This window comes from Lethenteron reissneri, chromosome 52, assembly GCF_015708825.2.
Source record: "Lethenteron reissneri isolate LAM-NWPU_2019-01 chromosome 52, ASM1570882v1, whole genome shotgun sequence".
NCBI classification, from domain to species: domain Eukaryota; kingdom Metazoa; phylum Chordata; class Hyperoartia; order Petromyzontiformes; family Petromyzontidae; genus Lethenteron; species Lethenteron reissneri.
Genome location: NC_083830.1, coordinates 9,619,390 through 9,647,088, shown reverse-complemented (window position 1 = coordinate 9,647,088; position 27,699 = coordinate 9,619,390). Strand labels below are relative to the sequence as shown.

Sequence of the window (27,699 nt, the reverse complement as noted above, 5' to 3'; positions counted from 1 at the left end):
TGTAGTGCCTCCAGAGCCCAATGTGTTCGCTTACCGACCATTCTCCTGTTAACAGCGGGCTGTTGTAGGTACAGTAAGTATTACTTCATGCATTGATTAAATATCATTAAGTAAATTTCGATTTAAAGCTTTCGTGACTGCAGGGATTCATCTTCTTGTTTCTTTCGGTAAAGTCACGTAGAAGGGAAGTAATCAAAAATAATAAAAACAAAACATAATAAAACAATTCTCACGACGTTTCGGCTACAACGCAAGCAGCCGTCTTCAGGTGAAGAATGAGACACTACCAAACTAGGAGCTTATATATAAGCTGCATTGGGGGTTGAAGAGCGCCTTAACAAAAAGAATGTGCATGTGAAGAGGGATTTAGCATATTCATGGAAAATGCGTAGGCGTTGGGCGGGGGGGTGTCAAAGTCATATTATGCCATGCATTATGCAGGATCAGCAGCAACCAAGGGGGGTGCAGGGATTAGCAGTAACAAAGGAAAGGAATGTTAATGATATGTAGCTGCAGTTACTCAACAACCACGTAGAAAACTAAAGTATAAACTACATAAAAAACTAAAGTATAAACTGCATCGCACCATCAGTATACTTACTATACTCTATAATAAGCTGAGTTACTAACAGCAAGTAATACATTACAATTTTACCTCGTAAAAATTCTATAATATGCTTCCATCTAAACCTTATTCTCTTACATCACACGAGCATATACCGTACTATATACTGCCATAGATAAACCCAACATTAAATTATATACTGTATTGCTGTAAACCAACCTATATCTTATACATTTAATATCACACTATGTATTATTCTACACACCCTAATGTGTATCGAAATGGTTTATTACGTCCTTCCAATGATTGCTGAGCCAGAATCCATCTTCTCGGTTAAAGTTGTCTCTGTGTTTGTATATGTGGATCGCCTCATGAACGAATCTCTCATGATAGCCAGATGGCTTGCAGAGAACCTCTGTCTTGGAGAAGTCAATATCATGTGAGCCCACTGAGTTGTAACAGTGATCTGCCACGGCTGAGGTGTTAGTCCTACCGTGTTTCAGGTCAGCTTTATGTTCACGGATGCGGTCCGAGACATGTCGTTTGGTTTCCCCAATGTAACTGCTACCACAGAGGAAACTTAGTTTGTAGACGCCAGGGTACTGTATGTCTGGAACCACATCTTTTACAGACGGTACCAGATCACGGATTTTATGTACTGTGTTGAATCGGACCTGGATCTTGTGTTTAATCAGGATTTTGGAGATCTGGGGTCACAAAAAAAGATCTCCAAAATCCTGATTAAACACAAGATCCAGGTCCGATTCAACACAGTACATAAAATCCGTGATCTGGTACCGTCTGTAAAAGATGTGGTTCCAGACATACAGTACCCTGGCGTCTACAAACTAAGTTTCCTCTGTGGTAGCAGTTACATTGGGGAAACCAAACGACATGTCTCGGACCGCATCCGTGAACATAAAGCTGACCTGAAACACGGTAGGACTAACACCTCAGCCGTGGCAGATCACTGTTACAACTCAGTGGGCTCACATGATATTGACTTCTCCAAGACAGAGGTTCTCTGCAAGCCATCTGGCTATCATGAGAGATTCGTTCATGAGGCGATCCACATATACAAACACAGAGACAACTTTAACCGAGAAGATGGATTCTGGCTCAGCAATCATTGGAAGGACGTAATAAACCATTTCGATACACATTAGGGTGTGTAGAATAATACATAGTGTGATATTAAATGTATAAGATATAGGTTGGTTTACAGCAATACAGTATATAATTTAATGTTGGGTTTATCTATGGCAGTATATAGTACGGTATATGCTCGTGTGATGTAAGAGAATAAGGTTTAGATGGAAGCATATTATAGAATTTTTACGAGGTAAAATTGTAATGTATTACTTGCTGTTAGTAACTCAGCTTATTATAGAGTATAGTAAGTATACTGATGGTGCGATGCAGTTTATACTTTAGTTTTTTATGTAGTTTATACTTTAGTTTTCTACGTGGTTGTTGAGTAACTGCAGCTACATATCATTAACATTCCTTTCCTTTGTTACTGCTAATCCCTGCACCCCCCTTGGTTGCTGCTGATCCTGCATAATGCATGGGCATAATATGACTTTGACACCCCCCCGCCCAACGCCTACGCATTTTCCATGAATATGCTAAATCCCTCTTCACATGCACATTCTTTTTGTTAAGGCGCTCTTCAACCCCCAATGCAGCTTATATATAAGCTCCTAGTTTGGTAGTGTCTCATTCTTCACCTGAAGACGGCTGCTTGCGTTGTAGCCGAAACGTCGTGAGAATTGTTTTATTATGTTTTGTTTTTATTATTTTTGATTACTTCCCTTCTACGTGACTTTACCGAAAGAAACAAGAAGATCATTAAGTAAGTTTTTCGAGCGAAAATGGGTAACGTTTGATGCTATCCGAATGAATTAAGCCTTTAACATGTCTTTCCCATACTCGCTTGTTGACCAAATCTTTAACGACCGGTTTCGTGGAACCAATTGCCATCGTTAAAGAGGGCTTCTACTACTGTATGTGGAACTTCTTTCGCACCGTACGCAGCCAACTGAGCCAATCGAGGTCTCAAACCTGCGTGCGTCCTCTCATCCACGCATTTCTGTCAATCTCTCCACGCAGTGCCAGGCGTCCACTTCTCCACGCTTCATGGCGCACGTTTGAGCGTTCGTACAAATGTCTCGTTAGCGTCCGCGTACGCGATGAGCGACGTTGACGCATCAGTGGCGATGGGAAAAATGGGCGAGATTCTGGGCGAGCTCGGCCCCAATGCCGAAGCTGATCTTTCGCGCGAGCGAAAGCAAGGCAGCTTGTTTATGCAACACAATTAACCCCGTCTTCATGCGAGCGGAATTTCCGCAGTTGCTATTAATACTGCAGTGCACACAGCGTCGCTATGCTGCATGTAGTCACGCACGGCACATCCCTCACCCGTCACACACCGACATACCACACCCGTCACAACCAATAACAACACTCAAAACAAAGATTTCCCCCCCCATAGCCACAGCAGAATGTTAGGGCAAGTGCCGTTAGTGAAAGGGCAGTACAACACAAAGCACAGGGGGTGGGTGGCCAACGCCACACCCGGCCGTCTTTGTCTTCCTAGTGGGCATTGTTTACACACCACACTGGGTAATACTTTGAGGCTGAGTCGACCTAGGGGAGGACCAGGACCGGTTCAGATAATCGTCACCGATGTTGGCCGCGAGCGGGAATCGAACTCGGGTCGCCGAGTCCGTAGCGCAGTGCGCTAACCGCTACGTTGCCTCACATCACGTACAAAGCGCGTGAAATACACGGCACACATCACAAAACAAAGATCCCCCGCATAGCCTTAACAGACTGTAGGGGCAAGTGCTGTTAGCGAGCACCTATGAAGGCTGGAATGGTACACGAGGGGGTGGGTGGCCAGCACCACGCCCGACCGCCTTTGTCTCCCCAGTGGCGATATTCACACATCGCACCAGGTACTCATTTGAGGCTGAGTTAACCTAGAGGAGGCCCAGGACCAGTTCAGATAATCGCCACTTGTGTTGGCCGTGAGCGGGAATCGAACCCGGGTCGCCGGGTTCATAGCGCGCGGCACGCTAACGGCTACACTACCGCTCCCCACAACACATCACAACACACCACATTGCACACCCATAACACACACACCCATAACACACACACACAGAGCACACTGCAACGACCAAGCGAGTCCACACCCATCCCCGCATACAAATCACCACCGTAAACTCGCGCGCGGCGCGCACTTTTACCACAGTGGCGGCTAATAGGTGTGGGTGGTGATGGCGGTGGTGGTGGTGATGTGCAATATGCATTCCCTCGTTGTGCAACAAGTTTATGTGCGTGTACGGGAGCGACGCGGCGGGCACTTTTGCGATTGTGAAAGAGAAGCCCATCACAAGAGAATACACCTTGCAGGCTGCATACAAATAGCATCAACGACACGCCACAAACAGCACAAAACTGCAACTCCCATCATGCCTGGCATGCATGTCATGCGATCGCCGCATTGCACGTATAATGCTCTAAACCTTATCCAGCTCTGGATCGGGCTGCTGTTTTTAAGCACGCCGAATGTGTGATCTTAAATATACTTTTCATAATTGTATTGTTTTGTACGAACCTTACGTTACATCAGACCAACACAAGGCAAATGGGGTAAGGAAATCTGTGCGAGTCTAAAAACGGTGATGCAAACTTAGCAAAACTAAAAAAAATAGATCCATAAAGCTAAGAATCACCCAAGATTGTACAAATGCACTGAATAGCAGGGGGTGGTGAACGGTTAAATGCCAAGATATTAATATTCTTGGGCTCCAGCATAAAAGGCTTGGGGCTCGTAGAGACGAACCAATGGACTTCAAAAGTCAGCTGCAGGCAACACGCAGCATCGTGTGCGGTGGTGTGTGTAAAACACACACGCCCGATGGTATAAACGTGGATGGCATGGGCCCTGATGCAAGAAATGAAACGCGACCCCCCCCCCCCCCCCCCGTTAAATTCTGTCCCGTCCATCTTCGTAACCCATCGCCCGGGCCCCTCCCAGTGCCTGGCCCGTGGGTCCCAGTGGAGTTACTCAGTCTGCCTGCACACCCGATAGCTACGCCAATGACTAAACCCTTTGGTCGCCTGAAGTCTCACTCTATGAGCATCTTGAATTAACACCGATCCCTTTGGTAGCCCTTACTTTAGCTCAAAGCCACTTGAATCACTCAACCCTTGAGGAGCGTAGTCTGGCTCTATGAAACTCTTGGAATGCTATCGCCAATAAATTGCAACTTGAGTCACTACCTATGAGATCTTCACTCAAAACTGCTCTAGAGGAGTTGTACACCCCTAGCTGCCAGTGCTATTCAGTGGCCTAAAATACAATGTTTCGCTCCGGATGATCGCTGCAAAGTATGACCTGTGTTTTGATTTAGTGTGCTGATCTTAAAGGTGCATTGAAAAATTTTAATACTCCGATTGATGCTCCTGCTGTTGTGGAGTGACTCATGCAGCCAGCTATGGCTGCAGGGTTTTTGGTAGTACATGTTTTTTGTCGTTTATTGTGAAAATTCCGTCACAGTTCCTATGATCACTGTTTCATTGCTTTATTTTGGTGATTTCGAAAAGTTTACTGGTTTGGCCATGTTTGTTTGTTGTAGTACGGAGTAAGACTGATGGCCTTAATCCAAGTTGTCTTGTGGTTGTTGTTGTTGTTTGACTTGCATCCCACTGCGATTTTTGCACACAGCGTTGGTGTACGTGCTTTTTTTGCTGTCTTTTCTTGGATTTTCTGTTTGCACTTAGTCACATATTCACTTTAAGATGTTTTCTTGTTCATGTTTTTGTTTGTTGCGGTTGCACCCGATCCAAGAGCCGAATGGCTCACAGGGCTATACCTAATAAATGAACTTGAATTCACACAGAACCCTTTGGTAGTCGTAGTCCCTCTTCTTCTTCCACGCGTTTGTCCCACTCACGAGGGGTCCGCTATCCTTGCCAACCGTCTCCATGCTGCCCTGTCCTGCGCCATCTCTTTTTCCGATCCTCGGCCCACCATGTCCAATCGCACCACATCGCCCCCCCACTCCCATCTCTTCTTCTGCCTTCCTCTTCTTAATTTTCCTTCCACTTGCATCACTTGCACCTTCTGACCCACATGTCCCTGTTGTCTCTCCACATGACTGAACCACACCAGAGCCTTTTCTCTCTCTCATCTTCTCTGTGCTTTCTATCACCTTGAGTCTTTCTCTCACTTCTTCATTTCTCACCCTGTCCTTCCTTATTAAACCCAACATCGACCACAACATCCTTATCACTGTGACTGACGTAGCTTGGTCCTCCCTCTTTCTTGTGCCCCAGAACTCGGCCCCATACAATAGCAACCGGCCTCACCACCGTCTTGGACACTAATCCCTTCAACCAAACTGGGAGCTTCTTATCGTACACCACACCAGTCATCTCTCGCCATTTCAGCCATCCAGCCCTTCTTCTTGTTCTCATCTCCTTCTAGTGATCCATCAGCACCACATCGTTGCACCCAGGTACTACAACTCGTTCGTCTTCATTAACAGGTCACTTCCAATTTGCAATCCTCCTTCTGCATTATTTCCACTGAAATTTGCCAGGATCTTTGTCCGTAGTCTCACTCTTTGACCCACATTAATTAACACCAAACCGTTTGGCAGCTGTAGTCCGTCAGGCCCTACAAGCCTCTTGATTTCACACGAAACCCTTTTGGTAGTACCAGTCGGGCTCAACGACCTAGGACAACGATTCACAATGCACCTGGCAGCATTGCATGTTGTGGCGTCGAAGTCCGGCACAAGGAAATAAATGGGGCCCCAGCCATCGCTCGAACGTCCTCCTCTTTAGGAACCTGGTACTTGGCCCCCCATATGGCCCACGGGACCCCGGTGCAGCTGCAATGCCAACACATTTGACAGCGATACCACTGCCCACACCACGACACGCATCACAGTAGGGGGGGGGGGGGGAAGCCAATTGATACAACAGTGCACGTGGCCGTAACAGATATTCCACCGCCCTCTGCCACCACCTGACACGGCCTAGCAGTCACGCGTTCGCCACTTGTTGCACAGTTTCGCGGTTCGAATCAAGCGGCCGCGCTGGTTAATACTGCGGCGGGTGGAACAACCATGACGATACGCGCCGTCCGCCTTCACGGTGGACGATGAAGATCCCCCGACGTCATTCGCAAGGGTAGGCCATCGTGGTGCCGGCGTCAGGGTCCACGTTTGTCAGATTCGAAAATGACACTGCAAATTACACAACTGGGATTATACGCAAGGCAAACATCCCCCTCCCCCCCCCAATGATGGAGACTTATACCACTTTTTGCAAATTAGACTATCCCAGTCTCTTGAGCTATGAGACTAGGGTTCAACAAAAATAACCTTGCAACCTCAGTATTGTAAAAGCTGTAAAAGCATGTAGACTATCTGGATGCAAAAACCACATAAAAGGTGTTAAGAACAACAACAACTTACAGACACTTACTAAATCCATGCCTGGCCACACGCCGTGTCGGTCACAGAGGTTCCTCAACCATACGTCACCCAGCCGGTGCAGTGCGGGTTGGTGAAGTGGGGGGGGGGGCGACCAGCACACATTTAGTTATCACTCGCCACTGTTAGCCGTGGCTAGGAATGTAACTCAGATACCTGGGTTCATAGCGGAGTTTCACTAATCACTGCACTACCGCTCCGACTTAAGGCTAGGTAAAGGTACAGTTGCTGCCCTGATATTTCTTGTCCACGCAACTGCTGGAAAAAGTGCCTCCACTAGAATGTGTGTTTGGCCTACTCTTCCACGCTGCCCAGACGTCACGGAAGGGACCGGAGTACCCACACTTTACCCCACCACACGAGATCTGTCTGCCGATTGAATAACTGTGATTCGATCATCATCACGATTCATGGGCAAGATAGTCTGTGTAGGTTTCCACTGCACAAGTTGTTGCCAGCACTGTGATTAACCCATGCATATGGCTGGGTGTAAAAAGGCAGGTGGAATGAAGACATTTTCTCCATTGTTTCCAATGGCGCGCCAGGAGATGGTGGTGTAATGGTTCAGTAACATTACACCAGGGCAGCTTCTCAACCTTAGGTCAGCACATTAATTCACTTTCATTGAGCACGTAAAATAGGTGGCACCGCGAGTCAAGTGGGTTGGTCGGTACAATTGGGGTGACAAATGCTATTAGTATCTTCCATGAGAAGACTTCAACATGGGCAGAAAGATTGGTGTACTTACCATCTGTTTTTATAGACACACTCAATATTGATTTACACATTCTGCAAATGTTTCATATCACATTAGTTTTTTTTACCTTCCAAACGATATCATACCTATAAAAGACATTTTTGTCTGTTTCTTTCTCTGTCTGCACACGCTTTACAACGCGTTTAACTGACAAACTGTTGGGTATTCGTTTCAACAAAGTACATACAACGCAATAAGCCCCCGGCGAAAACGCGCTATTCGTTTTTCCCATCGGTCAAATGTAAACTAATAAAATCACACTTCATAACAATTTATTATTTTACCACGCTGAACGTGGCGCCATAGCACGCATCTGCGCATTCGTGGTTGCCCCGAGCCGAGCGGTGACGGGAGGATCTCCTTCCCGTTAAAAATGTAGAGGTGATACGCGCTGGGATTAAGGATCGTATGCACAGTGCGTGATGATTGGCTGTGTAGGTGGTGACGCGCTGAGAGGGAGTGATCAGGTGGCAGCGCAGTGTGATTGGTGGAGTAATGTTAACACGCGCTGGGGAAAGCGGATCGTAGAGAGAGTGCGTCGTGATTGGGTCATTAAGGAACGACGCTCACGTCGACGCCGCATCAGCTCCGTCCCTCGTGAGCAGGGGCTATAAAAGGGGATGCACACAGGCGTAAGGGCAGTGTGTAACCAGCGAAGAAGGAAGACGGGGATGAAGACCTAGAGCCCTGCGGTACCTAGCCCCGCTGTCCTCAGGGGACCGGGACTCTGTGTAACCCAGAGGCGAGTGTAGTGGGTGTAGCCATAGGTCTACACGAGCCGAATGTACTATGTGTAGCCAGGGCATAGGGCTTACACGAGTCGAATGTATTGTGTAGCCAGAGGCATAGGGCTTACACGAGTCGAGTATATTGTGTGTAGCCAGAGGCATAGGGTCTACACGAGTCAAGTGTATCGGGTGTAGCCAGAGGCCTAGAGCTTACACGAGATTAGTGGAGTGTGTCGGAGGAAGAAGAGAGACCACACGTTGTATTGTGATACCTAAAGGATTTAATAAAAGTGTGTTACCCGTCAAGAAGTTCCTGCCGTCAATTCCCATACTTCAACTGGCGTCAGAAGTGAAACGGTCCTCCAAGCATGGATACAAGGAGGAACCGTCGGACCCACGGGATTGACCACGAGGACAACCTCGACGACGCGGGCCAGCGGGCATCAGGGGGTGAGGAAGAAGAGCTGCCCACGGGGCAGGATCCACCGACGGCGCCGGTCGAGCGACGGGGGACTGACACCGTGCTTCGCGAGGCACACTCCCGTCTGGCGGAGCTGCTGCTCGCCGCCGCGTCCATCTTGGCGGAGATCAGCTCGTCGGGAGGAGCGGGGACGGCGGCCGACGTGCTACAGGGTCGCCCTGCAGATTCCCGCCAAAACGATTTGGCGATTCCCGCCATTTCATCCGCTCCAACTTTTGGCGGGAACGGCCATCACCACGTGGCAGCGGTTCTCCATGCGCGGCCGCTGACGTCACCAACGCGCGCGGCGGACCGCCATCACACACCCGCCACTGGGGCCGCCATCTTACACACCGACGGGGGGGCAGAGAGGAAGCACGAGGAGGAGGACGACTTTATCTTTCAGCAGCGCCTTCCCACGTTGTCAGCATTCAAGGCGGAAGGCGGGGATTGGAGCCAATTTCAGCGCAGATTTTTGGCGCATCAAGAGATGTCCGCCTGGTCCGACGCTACGGCACTGCGGGCACTGCCTGCCATGCTGGACGACAACGCGCTCGCGGCCTTCACGTCCGCACGCAGGTCGGACCGCTCCACGCTCAAGGATGCGCTGGCTCTCATGGCCAAAGTCTACGGTCCTCCCTCGGCGTGCCGCCATCATTTCTACGCAAGACGGAAGGCGGACACGGAGACCGTGCTCGCCTACCGCACGGCGTTGCTCGCTCTCGCTGACGCCGCGTTCCCTCGTATGGACGAGGAGGGCCAAGATGCGATGGTTTTGGAGCAGCTGCTCAAGTTGGCGCAGGACCTGGGGGTCCCCATCAACACGGCCGACGACACCGATATTTCTTCATTACGGGTCGCCACGAGCATGCAAGCGCACGAGGTCCTTCAACGGAAGCAGGGGGTCGTCTGCAACGCTGCCGTGCCCTCAACTCCGGGTCCGGTTGACACCGTGCCCCAAGTCGTCAGCCCACGAGAGGACGCGTTCATCGCGGGACGAGCGGGGGACTGTAGGTCGGGGGGTCGTTCGCCTCTGCGAGCGGCCCGCAAGCTGGAGCAACCGAGATCTCCGACTACTGTCATCACCTGCTATAACTGCGGCCTTCGTGGCCACGTGGCCTCCGGTTGCCGCGCCCCACGTCAGCGCGCCATGGGACCTCGGCTGGACGACGACCAAGGCCCCAAGTCATCACTGCAAACCCCGGCAAGTCGCGGCACCTCACATGCTTGGCCCGCATACTCGACACGTATGGGTCGTCGCGTTGCGACGAGGGAGAGCCGAGTAGAGTTCGGGGATTCGGTTCGGAGAGGGGGGTTCGGCCGGGACCGGGGAGACATTAAATGGTCGGAATTGGGGCACAGAATAGTGGCTGCCTCAGCGGGTTCATCCGTCGTTACCGGATCGATTGATGGGGTCGAGGTCAGGGTGTTAGTGGACACGGGGGCATCGGCGACTATTATTTCGGATCTCATTTATAATATTCTCCCGGTACAATGTCGTCCGCTTCTTCCGGTGGATGTGCCATTTTACGCCGCTAACGGGGGATCGTTGGGCATTATCGGTCAGATTAGGGCGTCCATTTGCATTGGTGATATCAAATTGTCGGGACCCGTTTTCGTTTCATCTTCCCTGGCGGTTCCTTGCCTATTGGGCACTGATTTTTTGGCGAAAATGCCCATCAAAATTCTCATTGATCAGCGTTGCATTGAACTACCATCGGGTCGCCGTATTTCATTTTTGACGAGCCCTAATGTAATTCGGACGGCGTGCGCTACCATTCAGGCGTTAGCAACACAGACCGTGCACGTGCCCCCGGGTTCACAAATGTTGATTCCCCTCCGGTTACGGAAGCCATGGGGGAAGGAGGCCTCGGAACAGGCCATGCTTTTGGGTCCTTCTAATAGGGCTGTTGGAGGTCTCGATTTATCGGTGGCTCACACTTTGGTTGGGGCAGACAGGGATCCGTTTGTCATGGTTTTAAACGCTGGGGCGCGGCCGGCCGTCATTCAGCAGGGCACCGTGCTGGCTCACGCGGCACGGGTCCCTGCGGAGGAGAGGCTGGTTGCGCAGGCTGATCCGAGCCCCACGAATAGCGTACCATCAAAGGAGGACCTAGATTGGATTGATATGCTGTGCGCGGACTCTGACGATTTGTCAGCGCTACAGTTGGGTGCGTTGCGCGGGTTGCTGATTGAATTTTCGGATGTCTTCAGTAAACATAAGTATGATATCGGATGCACGGACCTGCTACGCCACCACATTGAAACGGGCGATGCGGCACCGGTCAGGCAAAATCCCTTCCGACTGAGTCCTGCTGAGAAGGAACATGTTCAGTCGGCAGTTAACGATATGCTGGAAGCCGACATTATTTCGCCTTCTTCCAGTCCTTGGGGAGCACCTATTGTGCTCGTTAAAAAGCAGGACGGGTCCCTGCGATTTTGCGTCGATTTCCGCCGCCTGAATAAGATCTCGGTGGCCGACGCATATCCGCTCCCCAGGATGGACGAGTCTCTCGATGCATTGTCCGGTGCGCGATACTTCTCGACTCTTGATTTATTGTCCGGATTTTGGCAGTTGCCACTCGACGAGGAGTCTAAGCCTAAGACTGCATTCCGGACTCCAGGGGGCCTGTTTCAGTTTAACCGGTTACCCATGGGACTTCACTCCTCTCCTGCGACGTTTCAGCGTCTTATGGAATTGGTTTTGTCGGGCTTGCAGTGGGAGACGTGCCTCATTTACCTTGACGATGTCATTGTTTTCGGTAAAACGTTCGAAGAACACCTCCAGCGATTGAGAGGGGTGTTCTTGCGAATGCGATCGGCTAAATTAAAGTTTAAACCGGCCAAATGCCATCTTTTTCGTAAATCCGTGAGGTACTTGGGTCACATTGTCGACTCTTCGGGGATTTCTACCGATCCTGCGAAGACGGACTGTGTCAGTTCGTGGCCGACGCCCACGTCAGTGTCAGACGTGCGCAGTTTCATCGGTTTTGCTTCGTATTATCGCCGATTCGTTGAGCACTTCGCCACCATTGCAAAGCCCTTGCACGCTTTAACGGCAAAAGGAGTGAAGTTCCGGTGGGGACCGGAGGAGGAGGCTGCATTCTGCTCCCTCCGGGACGCCTTGGTAAGGGCCCCACCCTTGTGCTATCCGGACTTTGAGAGTCCCTTCTTGCTAGACACGGATGCTAGCAACACGGGCATTGGGGGAGTGCTGTCCCAAGTCGTTGGAGGGGTCGAACGGGTGGTCGCCTATGGTAGCAGGGTGTTGTCGCCGGCAGAGCAGCGCTACTGCGTCACCCGTCGTGAACTACTTGCCATTGTTTTTTTTGTACAACAATTCAGGCCATATCTCTATGGTCGTCATTTCACGGTCCGGACGGACCATGCGGCGCTCCAGTATTCATTACGGGTTGCCCAGCCCTCGGGCCAATTGTCGCGGTGGTTGGAAGTCCTCCAGGACTATCAGTTCACGACTACGTACCGTAAAGGGTTGCGACACACGAATGCCGATGCCCTGTCGCGGTTGTTGCCTTGTCACAAATGTGCGTGCTTATCGGGATCGGCGCGCTGTAAACCTCCGGTTACGGAAGGTAGGGAGGCGTTGGTTGCGACCGCGAGCACACCAATTGGGGATGGTCCCGCTACCCCAGGGGGTCAGGACTCGCTGCTCTCACTGTCGTTGATTGAGTGGGGCCGTCTCCAAATGGCGGACAGCTCCCTGCTGGCATTGCGCCGAAAGACGGAGGGTTCCGAAGGTAGCCACGACCGAACTGGCTCCTACGAGCTTAAGCAGGGCCTGTTGATGAGATGGGACAGTTTGTCCCGGCGGCATGCGATTGTGGTGCCTTCTGCTGTGAGGGGGAAGGTTGTCTTGGCCGCACACGAACGCCTCTTGCATTTGGGAGTTAACAAAACGCTTGCCCTGCTTCAGCGTGACTATTATTGGCCGGGAATGGGGGGTGACGTGGTGAATATTCTGAAGGGTTGTGTTGAGTGCGCCAGACGGAAACCACCGCCCGTGGCAGCTAATCCACCGCTGCAATCTATTCAGGTCTCGCGCACTAACGAGCTCGTTGCACTCGATATTCTGGGGCCCTTTCCGGTCACGCCTAGGGGTAATAAGTACCTGTTGGTGGGGGTCGAATATTTTACCCGGTGGCCTATGGCGTGGCCACTCGCCAACCAGTCGGCGGCGGCTGTGACGGACGCCTTTGTCCAGGGCTACGTCCTGGACAAGGGGGCTCCCGAACGCTTGCTGACTGACCAAGGGAAAAATTTTTCGAGTAAATTACTGCAGGAGGTGTGCGACCTGTTGGGTACCAAAAAGGTGCGTACCTCCCCGTACCACCCGCAGACGGACGGGATGGTGGAGAGGCTTAACAGGACATTGACCTCTATGCTGTGCCAGCAGGTGTGTGAGTCGCATGTTGATTGGGACCTGCAGGTCCCTGGGGTCCTTGCCGCGTATAGAATGGCCCCCCATGCAGCTACGGGGTTTTCCCCGTTTTTTCTAATGTACGGTCGGGAAGCCGACCCGCCCATGGAAACGCAGCTGGGTCTGCCCGCACCACGAACTAATTCTAAATTGGCAGAGCATATTAAATTTAATATTCATAAACTGACAGAGGCAAGGGAGGCCGCACGGCTTAATTCGCGGGCTCGCCAAATTGCGAACGAGCGGTTGCGGGCACGGAAGGTGTCCGTGCACAATTGGGAACCAGGTGACAAGGCCTGGCTGCATTGCCCTCAGGCACCTTTGGCCACGTCGCCTAAATTGTTGAAGCCATGGCGGGGACCCGTGGAGGTCGTGCGGGTGGCACGCCCCCAGTGCGTTCAGATAAAATGGGGGAAACGCCGTTGGTACGTCCACCCCTCCCGACTGAAACCGTTCTCGCCTCCGTATGGCCTCCCCTTGTGTCGTGAGGGCCGAGCATGTGACGTGACCGACAACCCTGAGGGGGAATTGTCCTTGCCTGCTCCTCACATGTCTCCGCCTGATCCGCTCCCAGGTGTCTCGGAACTGACTGCTGCCGACCACCGGCGGCCGGATCTTCACGGCGGGGCCGGTCCTTCCAGGCCCGACCTGTGCCGTCTAGAGCTGCCGGAGACACCGGACGGTCGCCAACGTCCCGTTCCATACGACGGACCGGCCAGACGGACTCGCGCTAGGTCGCGCTACTTTGTGTAACCTACCACGTGCGGAGTCGAGGCAGCCGGAGCGCCTCGGCACTGCGTGGGTCACAGTGACACTTGGCGCGTTCGTTTTACGGTGTTCGCTTTTATTGTGTTGTTCGTCGGGCTGTATATTGCTTCATATTTAAGGTAGTGTTATGTTGTTGTTGTTGTGTTACGGGGCACACTGGGATGTGGAGTTCTTTATTACTGCGTTGCGTTATGTTGTGTTGTAGGTTAACAGCCGGGCCGGCTGCAAGCTATGTGGGAGGGGGTGATGTAGAGGTGATACGCGCTGGGATTAAGGATCGTATGCACAGTGCGTGATGATTGGCTGTGTAGGTGGTGACGCGCTGAGAGGGAGTGATCAGGTGGCAGCGCAGTGTGATTGGTGGAGTAATGTTAACACGCGCTGGGGAAAGCGGATCGTAGAGAGAGTGCGTCGTGATTGGGTCATTAAGGAACGACGCTCACGTCGACGCCGCATCAGCTCCGTCCCTCGTGAGCAGGGGCTATAAAAGGGGATGCACACAGGCGTAAGGGCAGTGTGTAACCAGCGAAGAAGGAAGACGGGGATGAAGACCTAGAGCCCTGCGGTACCTAGCCCCGCTGTCCTCAGGGGACCGGGACTCTGTGTAACCCAGAGGCGAGTGTAGTGGGTGTAGCCATAGGTCTACACGAGCCGAATGTACTATGTGTAGCCAGGGCATAGGGCTTACACGAGTCGAATGTATTGTGTAGCCAGAGGCATAGGGCTTACACGAGTCGAGTATATTGTGTGTAGCCAGAGGCCTAGAGCTTACACGAGATTAGTGGAGTGTGTCGGAGGAAGAAGAGAGACCACACGTTGTATTGTGATACCTAAAGGATTTAATAAAAGTGTGTTACCCGTCAAGAAGTTCCTGCCGTCAATTCCCATACTTCAAAAAGGTGAAAAAAAACACCACACAGAAGCAAAACACTGAGATAAATCCTGAACAGCGTGATGTCCCCACTCCAATGTGTGTAGTTACTACTGTAGAGTCAGTAGTTACTACTACAGTCAATAGATACTACTGTGGAGTCGGTAGTTACTACTGTAGAGTCGGTAGTTACAACTGCAGAGTCGGTAGTTACTACTGAAGAGTCGGTAGTTACTACTGAAGAGTCAGTAGATACTACTGTGGAGTCAGTAGATACTACTGCAGAGTCAGTAGATACTACTGTAGAGTGGGTAGTTACTACTGTAGAGTCGGTAGTTACTACTGTGGAGTCAGTAGATACTACTGTAGAGTCAGTAGATACTACTGTAGAGTCAGTAGATACTACAGTGCAGTCGGTAGAAACTACAGTAGTAACTACTGACTCTGCAGTAGAGTCGGTAGATACTACTATAGTGTCAGTAGATACTACTGTACAGTTAGTAGATACTACTGTAGAGTCGGTATTTACTACTGTAGAGTCGGTAGATACTACTGTAGAGTCGGTAGATGCTACTGTAGAGTCGGTAGATACTACTCTAGAGTCGGTAGATACTACTGTAGAGTCGGTAGATACTACTGTAGAGTCGGTAGATACTACTCTAGAGTCGGTAGATACTACTGTAGTCAGTAGATACTACTAGAGTCGGTAGATACTATTGTAGTGTCAGTAGATACTACTGTAGAGTCAGTAGATACTACTATATAGTCGGTAGATACTATTGTAGTGTCAGTAGATACTACTGTAAAGTCGGTAGATACTACTATAGAGTCGGTAGATACTACTGTAGTGTCAGTAGATACTACTGTAGAGTCGGTAGATACTACTATAGAGTCAGTAGATACTACTGTAGAGTCGGTAGATACTACTACAGTCCATAGATACTACTGTAGAGTCGGTATATACTACTGTATAGTCGGTAGTTACTACTGTAGAGTCAGTAGATACTACTATAGAGTCAGTAGATACTACTGTAGAGTCAGTAGATCCTACTATAGAGTCGGTAGATACTACTGTAGTGTCAGTAGATACTACTGTAAAGTCGGTAGATACTACTATAGAGTCGGTAGATACTACTGTAGTGTCAGTAGATACTACTGTAGAGTCAGTAGATACTACTATATAGTCGGTAGATACTATTGTAGTGTCAGTAGATACTACTGTAAAGTCGGTAGATACTACTATAGAGTCGGTAGATACTACTGTAGTGTCAGTAGATACTACTGTAGAGTCGGTAGATACTACTATAGAGTCAGTAGATACTACTGTAGAGTCGGTAGATACTACTACAGTCCATAGATACTACTGTAGAGTCGGTATATACTACTGTATAGTCGGTAGTTACTACTGTAGAGTCAGTAGATACTACTATAGAGTCAGTAGATACTACTGTAGAGTCAGTAGATACTACTGTAGAGTCGGTAGTTACTACTATAGAGTCAGTAGATACTACTATAGAGTCGGTAGATACTACTACAGTCAATAGATACTACTGTAGAGTCGGTAGATACTACTGTAGAGTCAGTAGATACTACTGTAGAGTTGGTAGTTACTACTATAGAGTCAGTAGATACTACTGTAGAGTCGGTAGATACTACTGTAGAGTCGGTAGTTACTACTGTAGTGTCAGTAGATACTACTGTAGAGTCGGTAGATACTACTACAGTCAATAGATACTACTGTAGAGTCGGTATATACTACTGTAGAGTCGGTAGTTACTACTGTAGAGTCAGTAGATACTACTATAGAGCCAGTAGATACTACTGTAGAGTCAGTAGATACTACTGTAGAGTCGGTAGTTACTACTGTAGTGTCAGTAGATACTACTGTAGAGTCGGTAGATACTACTACAGTCAATAGATACTACTGTAGAGTCGGTAGATACTACTGTAGAGTCAGTAGATACTACTGTAGAGTTGGTAGTTACTACTATAGAGTCAGTAGATACTACTGTAGAGTCGGTAGATACTACTGTAGAGTCGGTAGTTACTACTGTAGTGTCAGTAGATACTACTGTAGAGTCGGTATATACTACTGTAGAGTCGGTAGTTACTACTGTAGAGTCGGTAGATACTACTGTAGAGTCAGTAGATACTACTGTAGAGTTGGTAGTTACTACTATAGAGTCAGTAGATACTACTGTAGAGTCGGTAGATACTACTGTAGAGTCGGTAGTTACTACTGTAGTGTCAGTAGATACTACTGTAGAGTCGGTATATACTACTGTAGAGTCGGTAGTTACTACTGTAGAGTCAGTAGATACTACTATAGAGTCAGTAGATACTACTGTAGAGTCAGTAGATACTACTGTAGAGTCGGTAGTTACTACTGTAGTGTCAGTAGATACTACTGTAGAGTCGGTAGATACTACTGTAGACGGACAAATGGACAGCCAAGCGGAATGCCGGGCTTTCACAATAGCTTAGTCTTTGTGTATGCATATGTTATGTTTTTAACAGAAGACAAGTTTTGAATTATGTTTCCCCCGGGCAAAGCCGGGAACTTGCTGCTAGTTTTCTACTATGAAACAAATCCACAGCACCTTTACATTCACAGAAAAAAATTATAGGAAAGAGCTACACCCATGACCTTGCTATCACGTATATTTGTGATCTAGAAATAAGGAGCTTTAGGAAACGCATTGTTAGCAGCTGCCACCCTTTGCAGTACAAATAAGCCATTTTTTGGCCAGTTGCTCAAAAAACATTTTTTTTACGAACACCCACCGGCCTTGACAACAGCAGCGTGTCTGTGCGATCGAAACGTGATAATCTGGAAGTGGATGGGATTATACATTCTAAACGCAATCTAGAAACACGTGGTTCCACACCAACAGTTACTTAATGGGGGGAAAACTCCAGCCGTTCCCTTTAAAGATTCAACAGACACACAAAGCACAGGACACGTGTTCGAGTGCGATAAGGCACTGGTTTTAAACGACGTAACGTAAATGATTAAGCAAAGTAATCGTTAAGCGTCACTGCTGAGAAATGTCATAGTAAAAAAAAGTTGTTTTTGACACATCCCATCAGCTGATGCACAGCCTTCTGCTGATAATCAGATGGACTTTCTACAGCTGGCCGCGCGGCGAGCGGTTTGTATAAACTTTCCATACATATTTTATGTGGAGACACAAATAAAGGTGGAGTTATTACTTAATAGATGTAAAGGAGGTGCAATATATATATTTTTGTTACAGTCCGTCATGGGGGATTGTTTGACCATACTTCACCACACTGGTCAGTGCAGATTGGTGTAGTTGGGTGGGGGGCCAGAACTCGTTTATATATAAACTATTAAAACTATAAAACTAATTTTATTTGACCAGATAAGGCTCACCGAGCTGTATCGTTCGATTTCAGCTCAACGAAGCGGCTTATCGCATAGCAATGTATTGCAGGAAAATACTCTAAAAGTATATTGATTCTAAATGAGGTGGAAAAAAACGGGGACCCGGAGAAAAATCCGCACGACCATGGAGAGGGAGAACATGCAAACTACAAACATACAGGGGCGTCGGGGTCGGGATATATTACGCGCCACTGATGTTAGCCGTGACCAGGAACCACACTCGGGTAGCCAGGTTCATTTTGCCGTGCGTCAACCATTGCCTCACCACTCCAAGACTCGACAGAAATGCAACTCACGGCACTAAGAGGAGGCACGTATGAAAGTGAGAAGGGGGCACACAAATGTACCGCCGGCAAATAAGTGACCCACTCTTGTGAACCAACGTCACAGCCTCGTTAACAGCCACCTTATACAAGTTTCTTGCTGTGGTTGTCCCACCTGATGACGGACGCTTGTGTTGCGCCCGAAACGTCGTGATTTAATTTAATTTATTTTATACCTACGTGACTTTACCGAAAGAACCAAAGCAGGTGGATCCCTGCAGTCACGAAAACTTCAAAGCCACCTTATAGCAGAGGGCACACATGCAGTTGAATATGTCCATACCACACACACAGGTAAATGTGCAGCCCTGAAATGCATTTCTCATGCCACTACCACCATAGGAAGAGCCTCCACTAGTGGGAGCTCTGGAGAGCCCTTCAAGAGGGTATATTAGCCTCCTCTTCCACACCGACTAAAACGCCTTGGGGGATTACCCAAACTTCAATCCACCACACGTGACCTGCCGATCAATATTCCATCAATGCAGTTATACATCTCAAAAATTACAATGATATAACAACTTTGCGGCGGGAATTATCCTGTGGCTATATGGACTCGACCTGGATGGAAGAACTATGCTCTTAGTCAAGGAAATAGATTAAGACAGGACCCAAAGCCCCAGGACTCGACCCTAAACTGGTTTAACGTGAAACGTTCCAAGGTTGTGTTGACAGCTTGTCTTGAGAGCAATTAAACATACAGACCGAGCATTGGTTACCACCATCTCCAACATTGCATTATAGAGTTATACATGATATAATAAGTTTAACACGTAGGCTTTCGCGCCCAATATTATTCATAAAAGATTTTTTGGGTTAGTATGCGTTATTTTTATGTGTCGTAACCCTCCACCACCCAACACGGCCAAACAGTAAAATAAAATGTGTCACGTTTACAAAGACAAATAGTTCACTATTTTAGCCCACCGGTGTGTTGAAGAGTGAATCAACATCATTTAAAAAAAAATTGGTACGACAGAACCATTCTGGCAAATTGCCCGATGATACTGGATGTAATTACCAGCGAAACGTCACTCAAAATTGTAAATGATGTTGATTCACTTTTCAACACACAGGTGGGCTAAAGCAGTGAACTATTTGTCTCTGTAAACGTGACGCATTTTTTTACTGTTTGGCCGTGTCAGTGTTTCAGACAACAGACCTTATTCAGAGCATGCGAAGGAGATGGTAGGCACAAAAATATGTATAGTGTCACCTGGCATATCTGTGCATGCAAACAGCCCCTTTGTCAAGCTCCCGCTGGGCGAGGGTTTCCACACACAGGTCAGAGTTATTTTTACTCTTAGGTTTTTTCGGTAAAGTCACGTAGGTAAAAATTAATAAAATAAAATAAATGAAAATAACTCAATTAAATCACGACGTTTCGGAGGCAACACAAGTCTCCGTCTTCAGGTGGGACCGTCACAGCCAAATTTACTGTATCAAGTGAAGAGTTATTTTTGACCATACTTCACCACACTGGTGACTGTAGGGAGCATAGACGTTGGAGTATAGTTGGGAGCGTGCGTTTCTCAACGAGGGTGAATTTGTAAGACAACACTTGGTATTATAACTTTCCATCGACATTGTCAACGTGGTCGCTGCACATTTTAAGCGGGGGGGGGGGGGGGACTCTGTATGCGTGCGCACACGTAAGGCTCGCACGAACATAACGAGTTTGAACTGAATCCTATATACAGGTAGTCCCCGACTTACGATATTTCGATCTTACGATTGCGATAGCGATATGACAAAATTGTAAAATATTTTACATTTCGCGCGGCAGGCAAACGCAGTAGCGTACGATGTACGATACTGTACGTTGGGACGCTGCCGGGATGTTCTGTACGCATCTCCCGCCTTGTGTGGTGATGCCTCCTACTCTCACCAGCAGTCGACGGAGTTAAGTGGTCACGGTGTTAGCGCGTGTATTTTTGTTCTGTGTTTCAGAATCTATGTGAGTACAGTACAATATGATACGTTACGATACGTCCAATGCATGTATGATACGTAGCTTTAGCGATTTCATTTTAGGGTTACCACGATACGATACGTTCAATGCATGTTAAAAGTTTTTATAGCAGATAGGATTGTTTCCTGCAAATACTTTCTATGAAATTGCAGTTCATATAGGTAGGCTAAGAATTTACCTTGTTTTTTTCACTTTACATTTTACTGTGCAATGCAGTATTGTAATTAATAAATACATACAGTATATAGTTTATACAGTACGGGACTGTAAATTGCTCTGTTTTGCTAAATGATCACCATTCTTTAAGACTCCTGGGTAGGCTAGGCCATCTTCGACTTACGATATTTTCGACTTACGATGGGGTCGTCGTAACGCATCTCCATCGCAAGTCGGGGACTACCTGTATTCGATTAAAGCATCGCTTTGCTGACAGTCACGTGACATACTGCAGCATCGAGGCGGTGCTCAACTCGTGTCAAAAGCCGCTGATGCAGTGGTGGAAATTCCACATTCCTATGGCGGGGGGGGGGGGTGTCCATAGGACAACCACTGTTGGCGTTACTCATTTTATCAGCCCTGGAGAGTTGATGGGCCGAGTCGACCAGAGTTTTAACTCGCAACCTCATTGCGAGCAGCGCCCTCTCTCCCTCTCTCCCGCTGAGCCACATCGCTCAAGACATTCCCAGCGAAGCGTCACACTTTGGGTTAACCATCTCGTCGTAGCCCCGGCTCCCTTTTTAAACTGCGCAGTTTGCGCGGGGACACTGCCAATGACCATAAACATTACACAATCTCAGCCTTCTGTTGTCAATCCACTGCTGGATTCGACTACGATTGACGCTGGGCAGGACGGGTTACTGAATGCTCGCGGGGGGGGGGGGGGTGAATAGACGTTGTAGCATCGTACAGTACAACGGATTTGACTGCGTTGCCCCACAACAATTTAGACGAGTCGCCCATCCAAGCACTGTCCACACTCAACCCTGCTTAGCGTCCCAGATCGCTCGAGATCGGACGCAATTCGGAGTGATTTGTCCACAGGCAAAGCGAGGCAAATAAAAAAAACTTACACAGTTGGTGGATCACGACAAGACGGGAGACACCGTTGGATGCATTACCCCCCCTCTCTCCCCCCCACTACGTGCGTAGTAGGGGCATTCTGTGGCGTTTATTGAAGGAAGCACAGCAAGTAGATTTTTTAAAGACGGCAACACGAGCATATTACGGTTGGTCAAACATCATAGGGGGCCATCCATTTAGTACGTACGCATGGAGGGGGATTAACCCAAATGCGTACGCGTGCGTATGGGATAGGGGGGGGTCTACTGACAATGTACGCATAGGAAACGGGGGAGGGGGGGCGAGGCAGTGAAGCCTCAATAATAATTTGTCTACATTGGCCTTCAAATTAGTTAGATTGTCCGGCGATGGACTGTTTGCTTAATATTATTAATCCTTGATCGTTTCTGCGTGGATTCAATATCGGCCGTTCTATAGGATTGGGGGGGGGGGGGCGTCAATCATACGTACGCAGGTGGGGGGGGGGGGGTATAAAAAGTCCTCGTGCGTACAGGGAGGGGGGGGTAAGGCTCAAGTTGACAGATTTTTTGCGTACCTACTAAATGGATGGCCCCGTAACGCAATCCTCCTCCTGCAATGGACACGCCCGACGCAGCAAACCGATTGCACGTTTATGGCATTCTCGCTTCGGCTGTCACTTCACTCTTGATGAGAGGGGTCGTGGACGCGTACCACAGGTTGAGAGAGCCCCCCCCCCCCCTTCCTCTCCAGAAGGGCCTACTCTTCCACGTTGGCCACACGTCTTCGAAGAGGTGCCAGTACCCACACTTTAACCCCCATCACACGCACCACCTGCCGACGATCTGCAGAGCGGTGTGTGTCCATTTGCATAGCCGGGTGGACAGATCCACGGCGGGATGTGGGATGGGGAATTCACGAAATTGCACCATTTGCTTTAACTTCCGTAATGGGGAACCAGAATTGACGACTTCTTGATTTCAAGGCCAGTGCTGCATGAGCGGTTTGACAACATTGTTACATTCCACTGTTACTCTAGATTCAGTACAGCACGTAGGTTTTCGCGACCAATGTCATCCACAAATCGAGTTTGTTTTGGGGGTTCTATCGCGTAAATGTGTCGTTGAACCCACCACCACCCGACACATTTAACTAGTACGGCTTGTCACGTAAACAAAACGTGCTAATTAGTTACTGCTTCAGCACACCGGTGTGTTGGAAAGTAAACCCACAACATTTTTGCGTGTGATTTTTTAACCACAAATCTCACTTTCTCCCGAAGGCGACGAGACCAGAATTATAGAGGCATGACACACAACACACACATCTCGTACCGGACTGCAAGGCGCACCAGCCCAACTTATAACTTATTACAGAACTCAGACCGTATTGGTCACTCCGTTCCCTTATCAATCTCAACGTTCATCCTATATTTGAAGCTTTCGTGACTGCAAGATTCATATTCTTAGGTTTTTTTCGGTAAAGTCACGTGAATTTACCGAAAAAACCTAAGAATATGTTCATCCTATACACAACACTATACACCCCTATACACTACACATTGCACTATACTATACACCACACTATACATTACTATACACTGCTATACACTACACTATACACCACACTATACATTACTATACACTGCTATACACTACACTATACACCACACTATACATTACTATACACTGCTATACACCACACTATACATTACTATACACCACACTATACATTACTATACACTGCTATACACTACACTATACACCACACTATACATTACTATACACTGCTATACACTACACTATACACTACACTATACATTACTATACACCACACTATACATTACTATACACTGCTATACACTACACTATACACCACACTATACATTACTATACACTGCTATACACTACACTATACACTACACTATACATTACTATACACCACACTATACATTACTATACACTGCTATACACTACACTATACACCACACTATACATTACTATACACTGCTATACATTACACTACTACATACCTGTCAACCCCCCTTATCAGTGCCCTACCTAATAACATACCAATTCAGACATCATTGGTCACCCCGTGCCCTTATCAATCTCAACGTTCATCCTATAGAGTCCCATCACAAGGCAGTAAACACAAATAAGACACATTTTTTTGCCCGTATTGAAACGGCTGTACGCCGTATAGACCTGACAACTTAATTTCCCTGTGAGTTGAGAACTATGGGTTTTAAAACGCTGGGGGAATAGTTCCTTTTACAATCCAGGGTAGAATACGGGAAGTGGTAATGCAGTACACGTACGTGACGTGGTTTACGTGCATTTTGCACACAACGCATACAAAGTGGTTATACACAATACCGTTGTATACTCAAACTGAAATAACCCCAATAATGTTGTTGATAAGTAGACTTGTGTTAAACATTACCGTATAACTTACTAATACGACTCGTGCGCTATAACCCGCATATCCGTACGGTATAATCCCATCAGCGACAGCACACAACTACCGCAACTTAACACAAATCACACCCCCCCGCCCGCATTTCGACTCGCAAAGGTTTGACACCGACGTGCAACAAATAAATGTTTACATTTATCGCGATAAGAACGTTTGCCTAAACGTCGGCAACGAAGGGGTGTCAAGACCACAACACCACCAGGGGCCTACTCTAGGCCTCGCCTAGGGCACGCAAAGCCAACGGAGTTTAGCGCCGCACTCAAACTCGCCTTTCGCACTTCTCTTCCGTCAGCGTCGACCGCCTCAACTTTTTATCTCGACTCCCAAGTGCTCCTCCTCGTCGTTTAATTTTGTTGTGGACGCTCAAAGTCACCGATAAAATCCCTCGGCTCGTCAAATCTCCTCACAACCGACGCCACCAACTCTGCGCCTCGGCCACCAACACCGAGAAGCGGCCGCCTCGCGCGTTACAAAATCCTCGCGCGGATAGACACGCCCCCCCCCTCGCCTCGACCAATCGCGTCGCGTTGCGTGCACCCCCCCCGCCCCGCACCCCCCCGCCCCGCGCACGCCTCGACCAATCGCGTCGCGTTGCGCGCGCTACCCCCCCCGCCCCCCGCCCCCGAATGGGCAAGGAGCCCGCGCGCTGACGGCGGAGGCTGCGTGACGCTGAAGTGACGGTGACGTCATTGTGGGGGCGGCGTGGGGGGTGGGGGGGGAGCGGTGGGGGAGCGGTTAGCGCCGTGAAGGGCACCGGACCTGGCCACCTGGCCACCTGGCCACCCGAGTTCGATACCTACGTGACTTTACCGAAAAAACCTAAGAATAAAATTCGATTCCAAGCTCAGGGCTAACAACACCGGCGACGATTATCCGAACCGGTCCTGAGCCTCCCCTAGGTCGACTCGGTCTCAAATGAGTACCTGGTTGCGGTGTGTTAAAGTCGTCACTGGGGAGACAAAGGCGGCCGGGCGTGGTGCTGGTCAACCCACCTCCTCGCGTGCCGTGCCGGCCTTCACAGGTGCTCGCGAACAGCACTTGCCCCTACAGTCTGTTAAGGCTACACGGGGGATCTTTGTCTTTGTGTGGGGGAGTGGGGAGCGGTAGTGTAGCGGTTAGCGCGCTGCGTAACGAACCTGGCGGCCCGAGTTTGATTCCCGCTCACGGCTAACACCGGCGACTATTATCTGGGCCTCCCCTAGGTCGACTCGGCCTCAAATGAGTACCCGGTGCGGGAGGGGAGGGGTGACCGGCTCCGGTCTGAACAGCAGAGGTCTCACTCCGAATGAGTCGGGCGGCTTTATCTTTTTAAATCCTTTATATTAAGTTCACTTGCTTGCTTGCTTGCGCGCTTACGACCGTGCAATTCTTTCGGTCGTTTTTTTAACCCACTTCCCGTGATCCAATCGAGCTGACATTTTGCACACAGACTCGTTGTGCGTGACAATTTATTTTCGTGAAAAAAAAATATCCAACATTTTTTACTTTTTAGGAATTTTTTTTTCATATTTAATTTAAAATACCAATGTGATAAAAATGAAACTCTTACTCAAGAAAAACAGAAATGAATAATAAAATGAAACCGATGCCACGCATATAAAAGATTTATAGTGAAAAACTTTGTTTTTTACGGGTTAATTTTTTACCGGCTGCGCTAATTTTTGAGCGAAAATTTTTTTTTTGATGCCACCGATGTCGGCTAGCTGATGCCACGACATTTGGTACACGAGCACGCGGAGCAAAACAAACCCCACACGTCCCGTGGCCTTCACAGTCAAACAAAGAAGAGGATGTAATAACAGGCGACGTTTCGGGCAATGCTTCTTCTTCAAAGTACATGCGTAGAGTTGCCAGGGAGGTGAAGTGGACAAGAGTTGCGTTTGAACTAGAGACATTAGCCGGGACGTTGCCGAATTGTATTTCAACATTTATTTTAAGGCCACGCTTTAGCTACTCTTGACGCTTGTGTTGAGTTCTCAGTAGGGGGTCGTCCATAAATGACGTCACGTGATTTTGGACGATGTTTGACCCCCCCCCCCCCTTCGTCACACGGCGTGACAAAAAGTCAGACCCCCCCCCTCAAATATGACGTCACAAAGCTCTGCCCCCCCCAAATAAAACATGCTTCAAATCGCTTTAAACTATTGTCATTGTAGTGCGTATTTAATGTGGCGCTGCAATCTGATGTTGTAGGAGAACACATTTATTAAAAAGTATATTTAATTAAGTAGAACGTGTTGTCTATATTTATTTAAAGTTGCGCATTTTGATGTGACGTCACATTTCTCAAAGCCCCATCCAAACACAACGCAGGGTCAACTCCACTTAGCTTCTGAGCCCCAATGAGGTCGGCCGAATTCCAGGTGATCACCAAAATGCCCTGTAAACACGCAACGTCGAACCAACGTTGGCCTGACGTTCCATGTTTACCGGGATGCTTTCTTCAGATACGTCTCAAGGCTGCTTGGTGGTGTTCGGTAAATCCCATCACTTGCTTGGACGTCATCATTTGTGGGAGGAAGCCAACGCGTCTGGAGAATACCCAGGAGGCAATCGAGGGAACAACACTCAAATTATCCTGTGCGGATCACCATCACAGCATGAGCCCCACGGGCAATCCTTGGCCGGATGAAGGCCTCCCCACTTCGTCGACATCCTTCAGGGCCCTGCGATGTCACAATCCACCTCGCGCCTGCGCACGAGTTGATTTCAGCGCTCCGTCTCCAGCGTGGTCGTAACCTCTCAGACGCGTTCCCTCTTTCGGCTGCCACTGATGATGATGCTGATGCAATTTTAACTTTTTTTTTTATTAAAGGGGCGCCACGGTGGCTAGGAGATGTTAACGACCTCGCCTGGTGTACAGGAGGTCGTGGGTTCGATCCCGACCCTGACGCCTGCTGCTGTATATTTGGAGTTTGCGGTGTCTCTCTCCCCGTGGTCGCGTGGATTTGCCACTATTCTGGCAAATCGCCCGATGATACTGGATGATATAATTATCAGCGAAACGTCGTACTACACAAATTGTAAATGGTGTGAATTTACTCTCCAACACACCGGTGGGCTGAAGCAGTAACTAATTGGTAGTTTTGTTCACGTGACAAATCCCTTACTGATAGGCTGTGTCGGGTGGTGGAGGGTCACGACACAACATTTATACTTCCGCGATCTAACCCAAAAACCTTTATTGTGCATAACATTGGTCGCGAAAGCCTGTCACGTGGTAAACGCGGTATAAATGTAGCCGAGTACCTCCACGTGCTTTCATTTCACGTGGCTCTATATAGTTGCCGATATATCATGCCGTTTGTTTACCCAGAATAGCCTCGCAGAGTCTTAAGACCTTGTGTTTTTTTTTGCAGGAGGGTCCCGCCAGTGGT

At 48.7% G+C, this 27,699-nt stretch overlaps 1 protein-coding gene across 1 annotated transcript in view; it reads right to left on the bottom strand.

Annotated features, from left to right (window-relative positions):
- The window catches only part of LOC133355853 (ubiquitin carboxyl-terminal hydrolase CYLD-like), a 52,029-nt gene extending 27,253 nt beyond the window's left edge, over positions 1-24,776 (bottom strand). Inside the window, 1 exon segment of the mRNA XM_061573260.1 lies at positions 24,592-24,776. The gene's annotated coding sequence lies outside the window, so the exon portion shown is untranslated.
- Between the last annotated feature and the right edge of the window lie 2,923 nt (positions 24,777-27,699).